The sequence below is a fragment of the Hyperolius riggenbachi genome, chromosome 3 (genome assembly GCF_040937935.1).
Source record: "Hyperolius riggenbachi isolate aHypRig1 chromosome 3, aHypRig1.pri, whole genome shotgun sequence".
NCBI classification, from domain to species: domain Eukaryota; kingdom Metazoa; phylum Chordata; class Amphibia; order Anura; family Hyperoliidae; genus Hyperolius; species Hyperolius riggenbachi.
The window spans coordinates 144,572,454-144,593,424 of NC_090648.1; the positions used below are offsets into that span (position 1 = coordinate 144,572,454).

General features: G+C 44.7%; 1 long non-coding RNA gene across 2 annotated transcripts in view; it reads right to left on the bottom strand.

Moving 5' to 3' along the window:
- LOC137563066 (uncharacterized) overlaps positions 1-20,971 on the bottom strand; it is a 203,781-nt gene that overhangs the window by 109,999 nt on the left and 72,811 nt on the right. Inside the window, exon 4 of one of the 2 annotated variants that reach the window (XR_011030239.1) lies at positions 13,031-13,080. The exons of the other annotated variant lie outside the window; for it this stretch is intronic. This is a non-coding gene — a long non-coding RNA (uncharacterized lncRNA). The remainder of the gene's footprint in view (positions 1-13,030; positions 13,081-20,971) is intronic. 2 annotated transcript variants of the gene reach the window in all.

A 20,971-nucleotide genomic window follows, 5' to 3' on the forward strand; every position in this document is an offset into this window, starting at 1 on the left:
GGACAAACATGTACGGGGGTATAACTATGCACAATAAGGGAAAGGGGCGCCCTGATTTGAATAAAAGCTTTTAAAACCAGTTTAAAAACGAAAAAGAAAAATGAGGTATCTTATCTCAATGACGAAATCTCTGTAAACTTACAAAAGATTTTTATTTGAGCTTTTATTAAAATCAGGGCGTGTGTGTGTGTGTGTGTGTGTGTGACCTATGTGTGGGTGAAATACCACAGGTGACATGTGCGGTGCGACCAATGTATGCAGAGTGCACATTGGAGCTACCTGTCCTCGAACCAGCCTACATACTTTAGTGTTCCATGCAGCTTTTGAACTGGCCTTAGAGCTCCAGGCTCACTGCTATTAAATGGTAGTGAGCCTCGAGCTCTAGTTGGACACTAAAGAATGCAAGCCAGAGGGAGGACAGGTAACTTACTATACATGCTGGTGGATGCACACTCTGCATCCACCAGTACACTCCAATTCACGCTCTGGCTATGGTGGCACATTGGGGAGGTCAGACAATTGGTGGGTCATAGCTTTTGGTCTATTTTTTTAGTCCAAAATTGAGGGTGGCGTATGCATGGAAGAGCTTATCTGTGCTTATATATGGTGATAAAAAATGCTTTCTGTATCACATCTGGCTTCCATTTTCCAGACACTGCAATAATCCATCAAATACTGAATGAAATGCAGCATGATTCCTTAACCTATTTTAGTTCCTGGACAAAGAAACTACGTCCAGGAACCATGCGCGCTCCCACGGCCGATCGCGCGCGTGCACGCGTGCTCCCGGCCCGCGGTTCGTTAGCTAGGTAATCAGTGAATCGGGCTATGGTGCCCGATCACTGATTCCTCTCCCTCGCTGAAAAAGCGACAGCTTCTCTCGTAAGCTTCGCTTTTTCTGGCTGTAGTGTCCCCCATGCGTCTCTCTAAGCGCATGTTACGCTTAGAGTGACGTCATGTAAACAAACGCTGCCGCCCGCTCGCCCGGAGATCAATGAATGGGAAAATCCATTCCCGTTCGTTGATCTAAGCCCCCGCAATGATCCGCTGCTTCTATTAGAAACAGCGCGATCATTGTGATCTTTCCAGCCTCTTACTGCTTCCTGTAAGCGTCCTTCTGGACGCTTACAGGTCGCATGTAAACAAACACACTGTGGCCATCTTGTGGCCAAATAGTAAAACTACACCCTAAAGAATTTTACATATACAAACACAAGTTTTACACAATAAATTAACTCATTACCTCCCACACTCCCCAAATTTTCTTTTTTTTTGAATAATAATAAAATAAAAAAAATACAAGAAAAAAAATATATAAATAGTTACCTTAGGGACTGAACTTTTTAAATATTTATGTCAAGAGGGTATAAACTACGGGCTTGTAATTAGGAATGGATGCAAAACTGAAAAAAATGCACCTTTATTTCCAAATAAAATATTGGCGCTAAACATTGTGATAGGGACATAATTTGAACGGTTTTATAACCGGGACAAATGGGTAAATACATTTCATGGGTTTTAATTACAGTAGCATGCCTTATTTAAAAACTATAATGGCCAAAGACTGAAAAATAATTTTTTCCCCACATTTTTTCCTATTTTCCCATTAAAACACATTTAGAATAAAATAATTCTTGGCATAATGTCCCACCTAAAGAAAGCCTAATTGGCGAAAAAAACAAGATCTAGTTAATTTCATTGCGATAAGTAATAATAAAGTTATAGACGAATGAATGGAAGGAGCGCTGAAAGATGAAAATAGCTCTGGTGTTCAAGGGGTAAAACCCCTCAGTGGTGAAGTGGTTAATATAAAAAAAAAACATTACAATAAAAAAAAAAACACGTAAATATTTACCTAAGGGTCTAAACTTTTTAAATATCAATGTAAAGATGAAATATTTCTATTATTTTTATTTTAAACTTGTAAATAGTGATAGATGCAAAACGGAAAAAAATGCACCTTTATTTCCAAATAAAATATTGTCGCCATACATTTGAACGGTGTAATAACCGGGACATATGGGCAAATACAATACGTGAGTTTTAATTATGGAGGCATGTAATTATTTTAAAACTATAATGGCTGAAAACTGAGAAATAATGAATTTTTTCCTGTTTTTTTCTTATTCTTCCTGTTAAAAGGCATTTACAGTAAAGTGGCTCTTAGCAAAATGTACCCCCCAAAGAAAGCCTAATTGGTGGCGGAAAAAACAAGATATAGATCAGTTCATTGTGATAAGTAGTGATAAAGTAATGAATGGGAGGTGAACATTGCTCAAGTGAAAACGACGGAACGAGAATGGGTTAAAATACCAAATGAAATACTGCATGAGGTAAAGATTGTTTACATTAAAATGTGCTTATGGATAGTTGGTATAAAAATGAGTGCCTAACATGGAGATAATAGTAGACATGCTTCACTATAAAAAAAAATCACCATTCCGCTTCCACTTATTTTCAATTACATTCCATTTTAGTGAAACACACTCATTCAAAAATAAGTGAAAGGTATAGCTAAATCATTAGGGAGATATATTTCCTGCTTTCCATCCAAAATGCTTTTATGACTTGTTCCCACTTCAGCTTAAAGAGAACCTAAATTGAGAAGGATATGGATTTTTCATTTTTAAACAAGTTGCCTGATTCTCCTGCTGATCCTGTGTCTCTAATAATTTTAGCCACAGCCCCTCAACAAGCATGCAGATCAGGTGCTCTGACTGAAGTCAGACTGGATTAGCTGCATGCTTGTTTCAGGTATGTGGTTTAGCTACTACTGCAACCATAGAGATCAGCAAGATGCCAGGCAACTGGTATTGTTTAAAAGGAAACATCCATATCCCTATCAGTTTAGGTTCCTGAGGGTGCAGCAAACGTGCCACATTTGTATGCATTTTTTTATTTTGAATGCTACAGTATACCCACATGCATTTAGCACACACAAATGTACTACATTGGTGGGAACGCTATAAGGCCTGGAACCCACTAGAAAGCGCTATCGCAATCGCTAGTGATTTGTGATAGCGCTTGCCATCAATTTTGGGAGCAATTTCCCTGATCCTATACAATGAGAAGGTAAATGCTAAAAAAATGCTGCATGTTCTGCAATTTCCTTAATCGCAATTGCTCTAGTGGAATCTGTCCCATCCAATTTAATTGGCAGAGCATTTAGGGAAATCGCTAGCGATTTAAAGCGCTCCCTAAATGCTCAAAAAAACACTCAAAAAAACACTCTAGTGGGTTTCAGCCCTAATGGAAGTGCTGTGGGAAAATGCATGCGCTTGCAAATTGTAAACCAGATGCATTTAAATAAACAGGTTTAACCTGTGGGAACAAGACATTCAGGATGTTATAAACTGTTCTTATATCACCTTGCTTCGACACCAGTAACTTCTTACAGTTACGTCTCACAGACTGTGAGATCACTTGACTCTCCACACTGCAAACAGGATATAGACTTTCTCAGGCTTCTCCAATGTTTCCGTTATTTATTCAAGTCACAGAAAGACAGATAGATACAGTCATCATATCCTAGCTATGCAAATCTTCATGTTGCATTACAAGCTCTTGATTAGACTCCCTACCGAAGTCTATCAGGTACCTTCTTCCTACCTATGTTCCACTAAACTACCTATGTACATAGCATACATTATATCAGCTTACATAAAGGAATAACATGCTTAGAGGTCCAAGTCGGCCTTGCAAGCTAGTGCAGAAGGAAGAAGCAAAAGTGAGTTCCCCATCGCTCGCTCCAGATTTAATACCGACTAGGAAAGAGTTAAATATGACATCATCTTCGCCACCCCCTATATCAGTCTATTGGTGGACCCACTCGTGGTGTCATCATACCCGCCTACTTGATTAATAATCAATGAGGCACTTGACCCAGATGCAGGACCGTGGATGTTTAGTAAACATGGCCAATGTTTTCTGTTCCTGTTGAGGTCAGAGTGGCCGATGGCCTTCTGTTAGGAACATGTTCTCAGTATCTGCGTGTATCTTCTGCTACACGCAGACCCTGAGATGCCTCTGCCTGCATCACCAACCCTCTATCTATTTTAAAGGCATACACTGCGGACAAGCCTTTTACATAAAACTCAGGCCAAGTAACTGAGGCCTACTTAAATTATAACAATCCCCCCTAAAACGGCTTGACCCGCAGATCCCAGCGTCTGAACCTCCCAGTACCTGGTTTCTTTCTTGTATGTTTCACTTTTCGATGTTCGTGCTCACACAACTTCTCTGCTCTAGGCGATTACCCCTGGAAGAGAGAGAGCAAGACCTCTTGGTCTTCCTGTAACCAGGCTCTCTGGGGAGGCCCTACTTCTAAGTCCCTCAATACCACATGCTCAGCATTTGCGTCACTTGCGTATCACTCACAAACTTGCATGACCACAGAAAAGTGAAACTCGTTTGGTTGTTACAAAACGGAGCAGTGCCAGGTGCCTTCTAAAAGAGCGCCTTTATACAATCAGCTCCTAGGTACTACTAAACCTATACCCGTAACCCTGTAGATCCCTTAATTTAAACTATTGGTTCAGTAGATTGTTTATGAGGCACCAATCTCTGGACCAGGTTAATTTATTTTACGTAATTTTAACCCGCAACCTCACCTGGACAATGATGCCTAAAGTTGTCATCCCCATCCAGACGACCAGTGGGTGTAGAAATAACTTTGGAACTGCAGATGCCCCGTCCGAGTGTCCCTGGAACATCACCGGAACCTTTGTCCACCAGGGCAGACTGGAACTCACCTGCTCATTTTTGTGTTCTACCTCGTTAAGATCACCTGTATCATGGTGAAATCTTACCTCTAATTTAGTGTACTGTTTGTTTAACCTTTGTAACAAAATGTGGTCGTCTTGGATCAAACCCTGTTCCCCTTTGTCCCATGTCGTGTTCTCTTTCAGGATGGGAACTACCCGTGAAACTTTGACCTTTAGAGTTCTCTTAACAATTTGAGAAACAACGTCATCAAACCTGGATGACAGGATCCATATGGGATCTCCACTCACACAATATGTTCCCCTTGGAAACTCCCCCTTATCGGAACAATTATGAGAATATACCTTGAATGTATCATTAGACCTTATGTTAAAAAAAACAAACCTTTCCTTCAGCCACCGGAACTATTGGTTTGGCTTCAGGGTGGATCTTTTGAATGGTAGCCTCGCATTCTGCGTTATTGAGCCTGCAGGCTTCTTCACTAAATTTGGCTTGCCCCGGCCAACGCAGATACTTCTGCAAGAATTGCCCGCATGAGGACAACTCTACTTGCTTCACCTCCCCGTCTAGCACCAAAAAAGGTTGACCTCTCAGGTCCTGGTGTAAGACACGGGTTGAGGTGGGAACTAAGGAAGTAGCGGTGCCTAAAGGAATGTTGCACTGTTTCCATTGGTTCACCCAAACATCTCGAAGCTACCATGCAAAAGATCCTTCTCCAGAAAAATTAATATACCTCCCCTTGTCCAATCTCTCGCTGACAAAATATGTCCCCAGCTGTCCTGATTGGACCTCTTCCCCCCTTATGTCCTGAGGCACAATATGTACCTGAGGTCGGGAAGACTGTACTCTCTGCAATCTTTCGATTAAGAGTACCTCATCACTTACCCAACTATCATGAGGATAAGCTGCTGCATATGGACTGTGTATTATCGTCCCCTGTTGTGACCCGTGTGGTGTGAATGGGGTTCCCTGTGTGGGCTTTCCCTCCCCCGTGACCGCTCTCCCCACCCTCTTTGTCACCTGGAAATGTGGCTTGATCTCGATTGTTTCGAGAACCACCCACCCTTGGCTTTCCAGCCTTTACGTGTGTATAGTTGTTTCAAAGGCACTCTCTGTTGGTAGCTCCAGAGTGTGATGTGGTCCCCTGCGTCTCTCTGGTAAGAGAATTGACGCCTCCTGCTCGTTCCTCTCCAATCTGGACCCATCTCACTCTGCATAACCAAGACAAGGTACCCTTGAATCACACACTCCACCTTTTGCATGTACCCATTGTACTGCAATGTACCTTTTACCAAACCTTTGGATCGGTGCATTGATTCTGGGAGTGTGGCATTCAATAGCAGATTTACACTGCCATTAAATTCCCACTGCCCGCACACTTGACCCTTCAGACCTTTCACCCACCTTGTGCCATGAAATTTGCTTTCTCCTGGCACAAGTGCTCTTTTCCTCCGTCCCTGCATGGTCCATCTGTGCCAAGCGGAGGGAGGTGTGAAAGGATCAGTACCTTTGTCACCCAACATTAACATGCTTGGGCCTTGCATTCTCATTAACCCCTTATTATACATGAGAATGTCCTCTCTTCGTTCTCCTAGGACGAAATGGCAACCTAGGATCACCATCAGCACGGTACTCCTCATTATAAAAACACCACCTTGGGAAAGAAAAACATTAGCAATTTGCACTATGCTTTGCTCAGACAGTTCTTTTAGACGTTTTCCGATCTCAGGAACCTCGGTTTTTAGTCTCTTTCCCATTTCAGGAATCTCGTGTTTTAGTCTCTTTCCAATCTCAGGAATCTCGCTGTTCTCCAAGCTTAGATTGGCATCTGGAACCTTTCGCGTATCCGACTGACATCTCCATCTTTGCTGCCAGCACTGCAGCTGTCTCAATTCCATATTGCCAAACACCTGAAATCGAAATACAAACAAATCAATTCTTATTAATGATTTGGGATTCGCCCTGCGGCTTGTACTCTTTACACTTTAAATTGATCAATATATACCGTAATTGATCTCGTTGCTTTATGGTTCTCATGAACTCTGTTTACTCTTATTGGTAGACTGGAGTTAAACTTCACCCCCCTACCTCAGTACTTACCTGTTTAAAATATGCTCCCGCGGACTTCACCTTTGGAAGCTCGCTTCACCTTTGGAAGCTCTCACCACATTGCAGCTCACTCCACATCCCCCCCTATCTGTCCATGCACGGCCGTCGCATGCACAGATTACGGATGCCACACCTGTTGCTGCTTTGCAGGTGAGCCTGCAATGCTCTTACTCATTATCGCATTTACTTATCTAGAACTTCATTGCGATACCAGCTCTGCTAGAAGTTCTGTGTGTTGTACCCTCTGATCCATGTTTGCCGTGCCACTACCCCCAGACTTCACAAAAAAAACGGCTGCCTCCCTGTAGGAAGGAGCACTTTACACTTAAACTACACAGGGTGCAGGGCTAAGCATACCAGCGTCACATGCCTGTATGCAGATCCCTGAATGCCCACATGGAAGGTAGTCACATGGCAAACAGCGTACTGATACACTGTCACTCTGTAAACGGCAATTCTATCATCTGTATAATTGCCCCATGAACTGTTGTCAGTCCTTGTTCTTTGTGCTACAATTGATAGGAGCTGGAAAAAACATATTTGACCAATCAGTGGACGAAAAAAAACGCACACAAAAACAGCTCCAGCCCAGCATAGACCTCCCAGTCCAGCTCTGGCTCTGTCCACGACAAAACCGGAAAAAACGTTACCGCTCTGCAACCGCGGCGACGGAAACCCGTATTGGTCAACTCCCTTTTTTTCCACCTCCGGCACCCCCCCCCTGATGCGCTGTCCCCCTTTCCTTCTATTGGGAACTCATGCTGCACCACCCATTAAGGTGCCTCACTTACAGGAATAATCCCATAAGCAACACAGTACAGACCCATTTCCGATCTGTACTGCTCCGTGTGTCCCTGCACCGAGCTGGGAAACACTTCCTATTCTTGCATTCCTGTCCATGGACCCAGGGAAAAGCTCTGGGGAAATACTTTGAGAACCGAGACACACAGGAGAATGTCTCTGTATTTCTACCCCTCTCCCTTTCAGCTGCTCTGCCCGGAGCCGCGAGCACAGCCTGACGTGACGTGGATCCCCCAGCCCCTCCTCCCCCCTGCCATGACGTGTGGGGGCCATGACTCACGGGGGCGGGCTCTCTCCACTGCCGCCATTTTGAGTCCTGGACTGCCAGCCAAGATGGCTGCTCCCATAGCAGCCTCTCGTTCCTATAGACCTAGGAGAGAGAACAAAACTCACACAGAACATACATTTGTTATGCATAGTTACACACAGCATCTATCCACAATGCACAAAAATCAGCCTCAGCATTCCTTCACGTCTCAGCTGTAATCCGAACTGCAATCAGACATACGGATCCCCAGAGACGTAGGAATCTTTCTCACTCTATCACAGACATAACTAAGAACCACCCGAGCGAGCTATACGACTCCAAACCACTGTAACTGTTTTAACTGTGAACATCCCAGCTAGAACTTCAACACAATACAGACATTGAAAAAACATGTTAGCAGCAGCACCGACTGGAAATGCGAGAAACGTGCAGAACATCTCACAAACAGAAAGACACTCGCTTTCCTCTTCTCTCCCTCTATCCCCTCTCTCCACAACTCATCTGCAGCTTATCTCAGCCATAACTCAGAACTATTACAGCACTATTACTGAGACGAACAACATTTATCAGTTTGACATGACTACAACATTAAACCTATATAACTTTTAGAACATTTATCAGCCCTGACTGGAACTAGATAAGCTTTACCCCTCACTACACTTTTCCACTACGCTCCTCTCTATCCCCTCCTGCTGCAGGGGACCCCCCCCCCCCCCTGCTCTATCTGGACATTTTTCCCAGCCTCTGTAGAGACGGGGAGAGAAGAGAAGAGAGAAGAGAGAAAAAAAACCCAATCGACTTCTTTCCAGCAAACACATGCCTGAGACAAATGCAGAGATAACCACCACATAAATATGCAACACAGAAAACTTGAATCCGAAGAAAAAAAAACAAAGCACATAAACTCTGACAACACTTTCTGTATTTACATCGGAGCTGCACCTCTCCTCACTCCTCCCACCACGCACAGGAGAGATGAGAAGCCCGCAGCCTCCCCACTGCAATTAACACAGAATATACACATTAACACATTAACCTCCTCTCATACAATAAAGATAATGCAACACGACAACGTAAAACATACTTGCCTGAGCAGAAGACTTTGTAAGCCTGCGAATTCGACCAGCTTTTGGCAACTTTCCACGACACTGAGTGGATCTCTGGAACTACTGAGCGTCAGCTCTGTGTACCCACACTGGCTCAGCGGATCAATCTCCAGCGGCAGCTGCCAGCCGGCCTCGGAGCTTCCAGACACCTGCGATCCGGTTTAGGCTGTGACTGATGTGCACTGTCAGTCAAAGTTTAACATCCACGAGTGTCGCCGCTGGTTCTCTCGAATTGCAGCTGTGTGCTTGGCTCCCGCACACTCCCACTTATCAGTATCAGCTTGATAAGCTTTACCGTCTGCGTCCGTCTATTCCGCTTGTTTTGCTGTGGAATATCTTGAAACCATTTTTGGCCCCCGGCCCCGTCTGCCTGTATTGCTAGGCAGGGAAGGATTTCCGGCACCACTGTTATAAACTGTTCTTATATCACCTTGCTTCGACACCAGTAACTTCTTACAGTTACGTCTCACAGACTGTGAGATCACTTGACTCTCCACACCGCAAACAGGATATAGACTTTCTCAGGCTTCTCCAATGTTTCCGTTATTTATTCAAGTCACAGAAAGACAGATAGATACAGTCATCATATCCTAGCTATGCAAATCTTCATGTTGCATTACAAGCTCTTGATTAGACTCCCTACCGAAGTCTATCAGGTACCTTCTTCCTACCTACGTTCCACTAAACTACCTATGTACATAGCATACATTATATCAGCTTACATAAAGGAATAACATGCTTAGAGGTCCAAGTCGGCCTTGCGAGCTAGTGCAGAAGGAAGAAGCAAAAGTGAGTTCCCCATCGCTCGCTCCAGATTTAATACCGACTAGGAAAGAGTTAAATATGACATCATCTTCGCCACCCCCTATATCAGTCTATTGGTGGACCCACTCGTGGTGTCATCATACCCGCCTACTTGATTAATAATCAATGAGGCACTTGACCCAGATGCAGGACCGTGGATGTTTAGTAAACATGGCCAATGTTTTCTGTTCCTGTTGAGGTCAGAGTGGCCGATGGCCTTCTGTTAGGAACATGTTCTCAGTATCTGCGTGTATCTTCTGCTACACGCAGACCCTGAGATGCCTCTGCCTGCATCACCAACCCTCTATCTATTTTAAAGGCATACACTGCGGACAAGCCTTTTACATAAAACTCAGGCCAAGTAACTGAGGCCTACTTAAATTATAACACAGGAATTATAAATCCAGCCACAAAATGTAATTTCGTACAATTTCTACTGAATCAATGGAGACAGAAAAGAAAAATATAAAGCTTTCTATTTTAACAATACTGGCACATTAGAGCTGAACTAATCCTGCTTACATTATATGATCACCATACAGTATTTCCTTGGCTTTTCATCTTTACTTGTCTTTTGCTGCTATTATTATTATGGCTGTGTATGTAGTTAATGTAGATACATTTTTCATGTTTACACATATGGCTTCAATTAATCTCTTCCTTTTGTCCTCCAGTCCACTTATGGCATCTGTTCGGCCGGATTGGCTGCCTGCTACTGTAAACAAAGGATCTTGGGGTGCGTAAAGGGAGAGAGAATATTTCCATCTGCATCCTATGAATCAATAGTAGCTGTTGGCTTACTTATAGTATATAGTCCTATACACCTATACTATATAGTTTCTATACCTAAGCTGCAAATAATGCCCACTGGGAATTCATGTAATTTATCACAGCAGAACATTTTAAGATATGTAGTTTGCTATTTTTGATGATTTCTTTATAGCACTGTAGTCCAGTGTGCATCTGTAGTCCAGTGTGGACCCCTTCTCCTCTTCATCACAGATAGTTTGACTATGTTTCGCTGATTGCTTTAGCAATAAAGTTTTGCATGACTGGACGGTCAAATGCAGAACACGCAAGGACATTTGGGGAGAAATACTCCAAAATTATACTTTGGGTATTTGTGAACTAGATATAATTTCTGTCACTGTATGCCGCAGTTCACCCTGTTTTACTGACAGACATGTTTACTGTGTTTAGCCTTCCTGCTTTCTTTCTTGAATAATAACCCAAAAATTTTCCTCCCATTGACTCTAAAGAGAACCCGAGGTGGGCTCGTATAATAAAAAAAACTAGGCTACATGATCTGGGCGGATCAGGTAGCCGCCATCCCCGCCGCTTTGTTGGCCTGCTTGGGCCCACTTTAACTTTCGTGACCTCTGGGTCACGACGCTGGAAGGAGAGAGATCTCTCTCTCCCAGTGTGCAGGGAAGTGGGGGAGCGGCAGGGGGTGCGGCCAGGGAGAGAGAGATGCCCAATGGCAGCTCTGAACACCCCTAGTGGGCGTTTGAACAGAGAATTCCTCTCCTCCCATCACCCTCCAAGATAGCGAGGGTAATGGGAGGAGAGGGACTCCCTTGGGCGGGCTAAAGCGCGGCAGTGGGGGGGGGGGGGGCACACAGTGGCATGTCACGAGGCAGAGAACATGCTTCTGTTTCTCATCTGCCATACCCCCCTTCCCCACCGCCTTGGGTTCTCTTTAATGGTGTTCGAATTGGACATTCAATTGACCTGAACAATATCGACATGTTTGATTGAATAGCCAGCAAATCAAACACCGTTTGTTTTGTCCTTTCTGGCCAAACACTACAGCATGCTTTTGAATAATATGTAACTACCTGAAAAAATTATGGAACATGCAACTCAACAGATATTTTCTACTTTTTTTTTTTCTTTCCAAATCATTTCATTATTTTAACAAATGAGATGATGATAACATGCAATGCCAAGACTCCATCCTAGAGCCATATAATTACATGAGAGCATCGTTGGTATAACATCAATAAACAGTCGACCACTTTACAGGCAAGGAGGTACATATTGAGATAGTATGGAATATGTTTATCATATTCCACAGGATTCTTTCCATATCTTTACTACTGCTTAGCACAATACCAGTGTTGCATACTCTTTTACTGTAAAGCAGCAAGTTATGTAGATACTGTATATACCAGTTAGTGCAGAAGAACATTGGCAATACAGCATAGCTGGGTATTTGTCCATAACTTTTCTCTATTAGTGAGTTCTTGGTCTTAGCAAATATATTAGTTAATAAAGAAGTATAAGATGCATTGTTTAATAATGCCTTATATAGCACATTATAAATTGTTAGGACTGATGAGAAAAACATTTGTATCTATCCTCCTCCTAAAAATGATTTATTTAGATATCCCACAGTTTTATTTTATATTTAAATCTATGTTTTACTGTTTCATTGTCTCTGCTCAATGACACCTTCACAGAAGTATGCTAGAATTGAAATCTATGAATTATTGACCCTTTAAACCCCTGCTCTCAGAAGCCATTTACTGACAGGAAAGTATTTTATGGCTGTAATTATTTATCATTGAGGGTTATGCTATAGTCTGACCCAGTCCAGATCCAGACAGTCAATTGCATACCGGACGTTTAACTCTTTCAGGCAGGGAAAAAAAAAGGAACACAGACTAGTTATTTGTGTGCTTGGCACTATACATACACATCTATCTCATCAGGTCATGCCACCTCGGTTGTCCATCAAGACCTATGGGTCGAGTACTCACCAGAGAGCGAAAGAGAAGAATAAGGAAGAAACAGAGAGAAGAAAGAAGAGAAAGGGGAGAATAAAATACCCCCCTCCCCCACAGGAGTACCTATGGGTGAAACCCAACCCCCTCTTTTGTCGGGCTAGTAGTATGTGACTCTAGGTTGTTATTATTATTTATCAACCTTCTGGGGGCAGTTAGGTTTTTTGTATTTTAAACGATATAGAGGAAGGGTAGCATTCACCGCTGTTTTCCAGACATTAATAGAAGGTGAATTATCACCTTTCCACACTCTAAGAATTTCAGATATTTCCTACCTTGATTCTTGTTTTTGTTTTGTAGATTTAGTACAGTCTTACCTGTTATATTTCTCCACTAGATGGCAGTGTCCCTATAGATAAGGTATTCTAGATAGAGCGTGTCTTGAATATTAAACGTGTGTGACAAATCAGGTAATAATGAAAGTGAAAACATACTGTCATTTTTTTTCTTTTCTTGTATCATCACAAACTAAAATGCAGGTAATCTGGGAAAGAAGAATATATGAAAATGATGTACAAACATTAAAATAACACATGAATATTTAGCCAATCTATACTATTCTATTGAGCCACCATGGATTAGTGACATTTGCTTATGTAAAATTGCACATGTTCAACAGCCGTGTCTTTTGTGGCAATTTATACTGCAGAAATTACACACACACACACACACACACACACACACACACACACACACACACACACACACACACACACACACACACACACACACACACACACACACACACACACACACACACACACACACACACACACACACACACACACACACACACACACACACACACACACACACACACACACACACACACACACACACACACACACACACACACACACACACACACACACACACACACACACACACACACACACACACACACACACACACACACACACACACACACACACACACACACACACACACGTATTCGGCCCCCTTGAAGTTTTCCACATTTTGGCACATTACTGCCACAAACATGAAACAATTTTTTTGGAATTCCACGTGAAAGACCAATACAAAGTGATGTACACGTGAGAAGTGGAACAAAACTCATACAGGATTCCAAACAGCTACAAGTCTTTTAGGGTATGTCTCTACCAGCTTTGCACATCTAGAGACTGAAATCCTTGCCCATTCTTCTTTGCAAAACAGCTCCAGCTCAGTCAGATTAAATGGACAGCGTTCATGAACAGCAGTTTTCAGATCTTTCCACAGATTCTCGATTGGATTTAGATCTGGACTTTGACTGGGCCATTCTAACACATGGATATGTTTTGTTTTAAACCATTCCCTTGTTGCCCTGGCTTTATGCTTAGGGTCATTGTCCTGCTGGAAGGTGAACCTCCGCCCCAGTCTCAAGTCTTTTGCAGTCTCCAAGACATTTTCTTCCAAGATTGCCCTGTATTTGGCTCCATCCATCCTCCCATCAACTCTGACCAGCTTCCCTGTCCCTGCTGAAGAGAAGCACCCCCAGAGCATGATGCTGCCACCACCATATTTGACAGTGGGGAAGGTGTGTTCAGAGTGATGTGCAGTGTTAGTTTTCTGCCACACATAGCGCTTTGCATTTTGGCCAAAAAGTTCCATTTTGATCTCATCTGACCAGAGCACCATCTTCCACAATAATCATGCTGCACTATCTGTTTGGGTATGTTTGTCACTTGTTTTTGGCAATCTTTTTTCTCTTCTTTCCCTTCTTCATGGTGTTGTTGCTCCCAATATTCTCTTAGACAACCTCTGAGACCCTCACAGAGCAGCTGGATTTGTACTGACATTAGATTGCACACAGGTGCACTCTATTTAGTCATTAGCACTCATCAGGCAATGTCTATAGGCAACTGACTGCACTCAGATCAAAGGGGGCCGAATAATTATGCACACACCACTTTGCAGTTATTTATTTGTAAAAAATGTTTGGAATCATGTATGATTTTCGTTCCACTTCTCATGTGTACACCACTTTGTGTTGGACTTTCATGTGGAATTTCAATAAAATTGATTCATGTTTGTGGCAGTAATATGACAAAATATGGAAAACTTCAAAGGGGCCGATTACTTTTGCAACCCACTGTATACATATACATACATATATACATACATACATATGTATTAAAAACACACCTTTTCAGGTATATGTATTAAAACACACCTTTTCAGGTATATGTATTAAAACACACCTTTTCAGGTATATGTATTAAAACACACCTTTTCAGACAAGCTTATAACATTCTATAGCCATTATTTACTTGTTTGACACAATGTAATCAGAGGCAAAGGGTCACTGCCTCATCCATCTTTCACCCCCTTACCTAATGTGTCCCCCACTACCCACTAGATTGTAAACTCGCAAGGGCAGGGTCCTCCTAATGTTTACTGTTTTTGTCACAATATTTGTGCTGCTTGGAACTCTTTTACAATTTGTTAGTATATCTATGTTCCCCTTGTCGTCTTATTGTGCTTTGTAAAGCGCTGCGGAATATGTTGGCGCTATATAAATAAAAAATAATAATAATAATATATATATATATATATATATATATATATATATATACATATACACATACACATATACATACACATATATACATACATATACATACATATACACATATACAGGGAGTGCGGAATTATTAGGCAAGTTGTATTTTTCAGGAATATCTTTATTATTGAACAACAACCATGTTCTCAATGAACCCAAAAAAACTCATTAATATCAAAGCTGAATATTTTTGAAAGTAGTTTTTAGTTTGTTTTTAGTTTTAGCTATTTTAGGGGGATATCTGTGTGTGCAGATGACTATTACTGTGCATAATTATTAGGCAACTTAACAAAAAACAAATATATACCCATTTCAATTATTTATTTTTACCAGTGAAACCAATATAACATCTCAACATTCACAAATATACATTTCTGACATTCAAAAACAAAACAAAAACAAATCAGTGACCAATATAGCCACCTTTCTTTGCAAGGACACTCAAAAGCCTGCCATCCATGGATTCTGTCAGTGTTTTGATCTGTTCACCATCAACATTGTGTGCAGCAGCAACCACAGCCTCCCAGACACTGTTCAGAGAGGTGTACTGTTTTCCCTCCTTGTAAATCTCACATTTTATGATGGACCACAGGTTCTCAATGGGGTTCAGATCTGGTGAACAAGGAGGCCATGTCATTAGTTTTTCTTCTTTTATACCCTTTCTTGCCAGCCACGCTGTGGAGTACTTGAACGCGTGTGATGGAGCATTGTCCTGCATGAAAATCATGTTTTTCTTGAAGGATGCAGACTTCTTCCTGTACCACTGCTTGAAGAAGGTGTCTTCCAGAAACTGGCAGTAGGACTGGGAGTTGAGCTTGACTCCATCCTCAACCCGAAAAGGCCCCACAAGCTCATCTTTGATGATACCAGCCCAAATCAGTACTCCACCTCCACCTTGCTGGTGTCTGAGTCAGACTGGAGCTCTCTGCCCTTTACCAATCCAGCCACGGGCCCATCCATCTGACCCATCAAGACTCACTCTCATTTCATCAGTCCATAAAACCTTAGAAAAATCAGTCTTGAGATATTTCTTGGCCCAGTCTTGACATTTCAGCTTGTGTGTCTTGTTCAGTGGTGGTCGTCTTTCAGCCTTTCTTACCTTGGCCAAGTCTCTGAGTATTGCACATCTTGTGCTTTTGGGTACTCCAGTGATGTTGCAGCTCTGAAATATGGCCAAACTGGTGGCAAGAGGCATCTTGGCAGCTGCATGCTTGACTTTTCTCAGTTCATGGGTAGTGTCACGGACGATTGCGGGGACGCAGGCGCGTCCTGGAATCGCCCGTGAAGAAAAGAACGATCGCACTCGATTCCTGCGTCGATTGCGCTTCAAATCGGTACAATCTGGATTTATTGTGTAGGAGGTCTGCAGTCCTTTTCTTAGCAAAGAGAGCACCATTCCAAATGCTGGTTGGCCCTTTTGATATGCTAATGAGCCTGGGCCCAGAGAGTCCCTGGCTTCAAGCTGTGCTGATGGCCCATCCATCAGGTATAAGGTGACAAGCAGCTGGCAGGAAGACTGGCCCTGTGACTGCTGATCAAGCCAGAGGTGTAAACTCAGTTGTCTAAGCAGATTTCACATTCAGATGTTAATTGAAGGAGCCAACAGGGCCTTTCATAGCCAAGAAGCAGACACAGCTGGACTCCAGTCAGGCTGACTCCGGCCTTAGCAGGAAGAAATGAATGTACAATATAATCTTTTGCCCATTTACAGAATACAATAAATAGGGTGGTTATGAGAGCGGTATCATTGGATCCGTAGGGTCATGCTGGATCTCTTGATACCAGTCGAGAGGGGCCCGGGGCCCCTACCACCCAGGTATGAATCTACTCAGGACCCTGATCTGATGCACTAGCCATGTCAGGTATCATATTAATCTGTATTTTCCTCCAAGTATGAAGCTGTTACCCCCCTAAATGTAACGTGTATGGTTCAGGAGTTACAGCAATTCATAAGTTTAGCTCTAAAATCTCTCAGAGGGAATGAACTGTCATTTGCTGGTAGCTCAGAGGGGGCTGGCATTGCCACACCCCCAAACCAGCTTCATCAAAAGCACAGAGCCAGCAGGCGGGCTGTGTCCTCCACACTGAAACATCTTGCACTCATCAGATGCCAGCTTGAGGATATGCTGGCATCCACCTGGTCTGAACTCTGAACTCTGGACTTTGAAACCAAGGACTTTATGATTCTTCCCACAATAAGGACATCTTTCCAGCAACTAAGTATTTTTTCTCCCTTCTTTTATTTTTCATTCTGGCTATTACTGTTTCAATAATTGTTGATTTTAATAATTGTCTGTATATATTAATTATTTATATTGCTGTGAATAAAGACTTCCTCCAAGTCATTCACTGTTCCGCTATCCTGCTTATCAGCACACACAGAACTGATCCCGGGTCTCTGAAGATACGCTACTGTTTGTTTGTTGTTGGCTAGACAGAATATCGTGTGTTTAACCGTTTTATTCGCAGGACCAGTCAGTCAGTAAATCGGGTCCACTGGCCCATACCAGTGGTGGTGGCAAATCCCCTGGAATCGTGTGTACGCTGTAATCACCCGTGTCTCACAGGCTCCCTTCTGAGTTGTCTGCGGCCAATTCTTAACGGTTCCTGCGCATTGACTGCGACCAGAGTTCGCACGATCTGTGCGCTGGCACCGTTTAGAAGGCTAAGTGCGGTCAGCCACTGAGGGCTCCTGTGACAGTGTTAGGCAGCGGTTGGGACCTGTGTTGTGCTGAAAGTATCTGCGATAGCGCTAGCGCTATCGAGAAACGAACTAATTCGTTGGTGTAGCTGGAAGGCAATATATTTTTTATATATACAGAGAGACTGTGTAGCCAGTACCCCTTCCCCAAAGTTTTATTTTATTTGGCATGGAAATGTCCGGGAACTACCAGAACATGTGCCTAGCAGACCTGGAAAATCTTTGCGAAGAGAGGGGCATTGGCATCCTCCGCAAGACAAAACGGGACCTGATAGCCGACTTGTCCAGATGGGATACCCAGCAACTGCGGGAGCCGGGAGTGTCCGCTGAAGTGGATACCAGCCCATCTGACAATCGAGGGGAACCAGAGACTGAGACTCCTGACCGTACAGAGGTTGTGCATCCTGAGGGCCCTGCATCAACAGTTACGCCGGAGAATGTCAGTGTGGACCCCAATCCCAGAGTTTCTGACAGTACTCGCCCGGAACTGGCCAGTACTGGACTGTCCATGGGTGCTGACCCGGTAATGCAGCAGGCATTACAAAAGCTGATGGAGACTGACCTGGACAAGTACCTGCAGTACATGGCGGAGCAAAAGCGAGAGGCACGAGAGGAGCGGGAGCGCCAATCTGCAGAACGCAAAGCTGCTGCTGCTGCTGCTGAACGCCACGCCGAGAGGGATGCCGCTGAGCGAGAACGGGAGCGCCAACGACAGCATGAGCTAAACATGGCAAAAGTGCAACAGGCCAGCCGGAGTTCACCGCCCAGCCTCCCTGCTGAAGGAGCTGCAGCACCCGTAAGTGCAAAATTTAAATTTGCTAATATTGAAAAAGACACTGACATTGACTTGTTTTTGCGGTCTTTTGAGAAAGCATGCCGTCAGTATCGTCTGTCCCAAGACCAGTGGGCCAGACATCTGACACCGTTGCTGCGCTACAAAGCGCTTGATGCCTTCGCAGAATTGCCTGCGGAGAAGGATAATGATTATGATGCTATAAAAGACGCTATCATTACTAAGTACCAGCTGACGCCAGAAGCCTATCGCAAAAAGTTCAGGGCCTGGCAGAAAAAGTCTTCTGATTCGTACCGAGATGTGGTCAGCAGCTTGCTCACCACACTCCGCCAGTGGACACTAGGCCTCACCAAAGGGTCTTATGGCGTCCTGGAGGACTTGATCGTCCTGGAACAATTTCTGAACATTTGCCCTGCTGATGTACGACAATTTGTGCTAGAACGCAAGCCGGCTTCAGCAACTGTCGCTGCAGACCTTGCTGAGACTTTTGCAACTACCCGGGTGGCTGATACCCGCAGGACTGTCCCATCCAGCTGGAGAGGAGGTCAGCCCCATACCTCGGCAGACCCTCCTGCCCCTGTGAGCCGTCCGCCACAGAGGCCACCCAGCGCAGCTGCTGCACCCAGGCCTGCAGCGCCTGGAGAGGTCACCTGTCACTACTGCCGCCAGCCCGGACACATGAAATTCGACTGTCCGGAGCGGAGACAGACACCACCAGCACCTGGATCATCTGCATCACCTGCACCTCACCCACAGCAGAGGCAACCCGCCAGCGAACCACAGCCTGGATCATCAGATTTTGTCCTGTTTGCACGCGGACAGGAAATCCGCGACCGAACCGACCAGCAGCAACTTGTTAGAGTGAACGGCAAAGTTGTCACCGGATTTCGAGACACCGGAGCTGACATCACGTTAGTTCACTCACATCTTGTGCCAAAGGAGAGCATCAGCTCCAGCCGATCCCTTGCCCTTACTGGAGTAGAGGGCACCCTTTTCCACATAGCCCACGCAAGAGTGAAGCTGGATTGGGGAGTGGGAGGGGTCCAAGAAAGGGTTGTTGGGGTTATGAAGGATCTCCCAGTCCCTGTGTTGCTAGGGACTGATTTGGGCAAGCTTGTGTCCTACTATGAACCTGCCACGACCGCCTTGTCGCTCACGGAAGGAGACGGACTCTCCACCCACCACCAGGTACTTTATACACTTGGGGGAGCACCAGGGGGAGGTGGGTTGAATGTGCCCAGTTCAAGGGTACCAGGTTCAATAGTGCCTGCTTCAAAGGCACCTGAGTTTGAGGTACAGACTGTCTGTTGTGATGATGCTGTAACTGTACCTGAGTCTCCTGTACAACCTGTCTGTAATGAAAAAATGTCTATACCTGTCAATGTCATTACTGCATGCAATGATGATCTGAGTAATGTCCGTCTGTGCCATTCTGACAGTGTACCTGTGCTAGCAATACCGCGCAGCTGCACTGCTCAGAACCCGAGCTCAGAACAGGTGGAGGGGGTTCCGGCCTCCTCCCCCTCCTCTGACCGCAGGGATGAGACCTTTCAGCCGCTGGCCTCGTGTGACATGAGCCAGTTGGCTGAAACTGACAGCGCCGTATTCTCAGCCGCACTACAAAGTGACCCAAGCCTGGAGGTGCTCAGGCAGCAAGCCGCTGAGCCCCTCGCAGACGGGGCCGCTTTCAAGGTGTACTGGGAAGGTGGGAGACTGTACAGTGAGTCTGTACAGCCCCCTACAGGTAGATCCCACGGGAATACCAAGTGGCTTGTGGTCCCGAGTGCGTTCAGGGGACATGTGCTGAAATCCGCACATGGTAATCCTCTGACAGGGCACTCAGGGGTCCGCAAGACACTCGCCGGTATTCGGAACCAGTTTTATTGGCCCCGGATGAACAGGGATGTAGCAAACTACTGCAGGGCATGTGCCGTCTGTCAGGAGCTGGGCAGGTCCAGGGATTCCCGCGGGGTTCCCTTAGGTCCACAGCCACTCAGCAGGGGAACCCTGCGTGGGCTGGCTGTTGACCTAACCAACCCACTGCCCGTTGTCCGCAGTCCCGGCAGACACCACGTCCGACTGCAGTGGCGCAAACGCCCTGTCCAGAACGGTCCATGTTGGGTCAACCCTGAGGGTAGCAGACCGCGACCGGTCCAGGGGAACCGAGCCACAGGCTCCAATAGGTTTTCCCGCCGTACCGGCAACTCGAGGCCCGTCAGCCAGGTTAGCGGCGCCGCCACACATCTTGCGGATGAGTGGCTAAGCCACGGACAAGGGGGGGGGCTGTCACGGACGATTGCGGGGACGCAGGCGCGTCC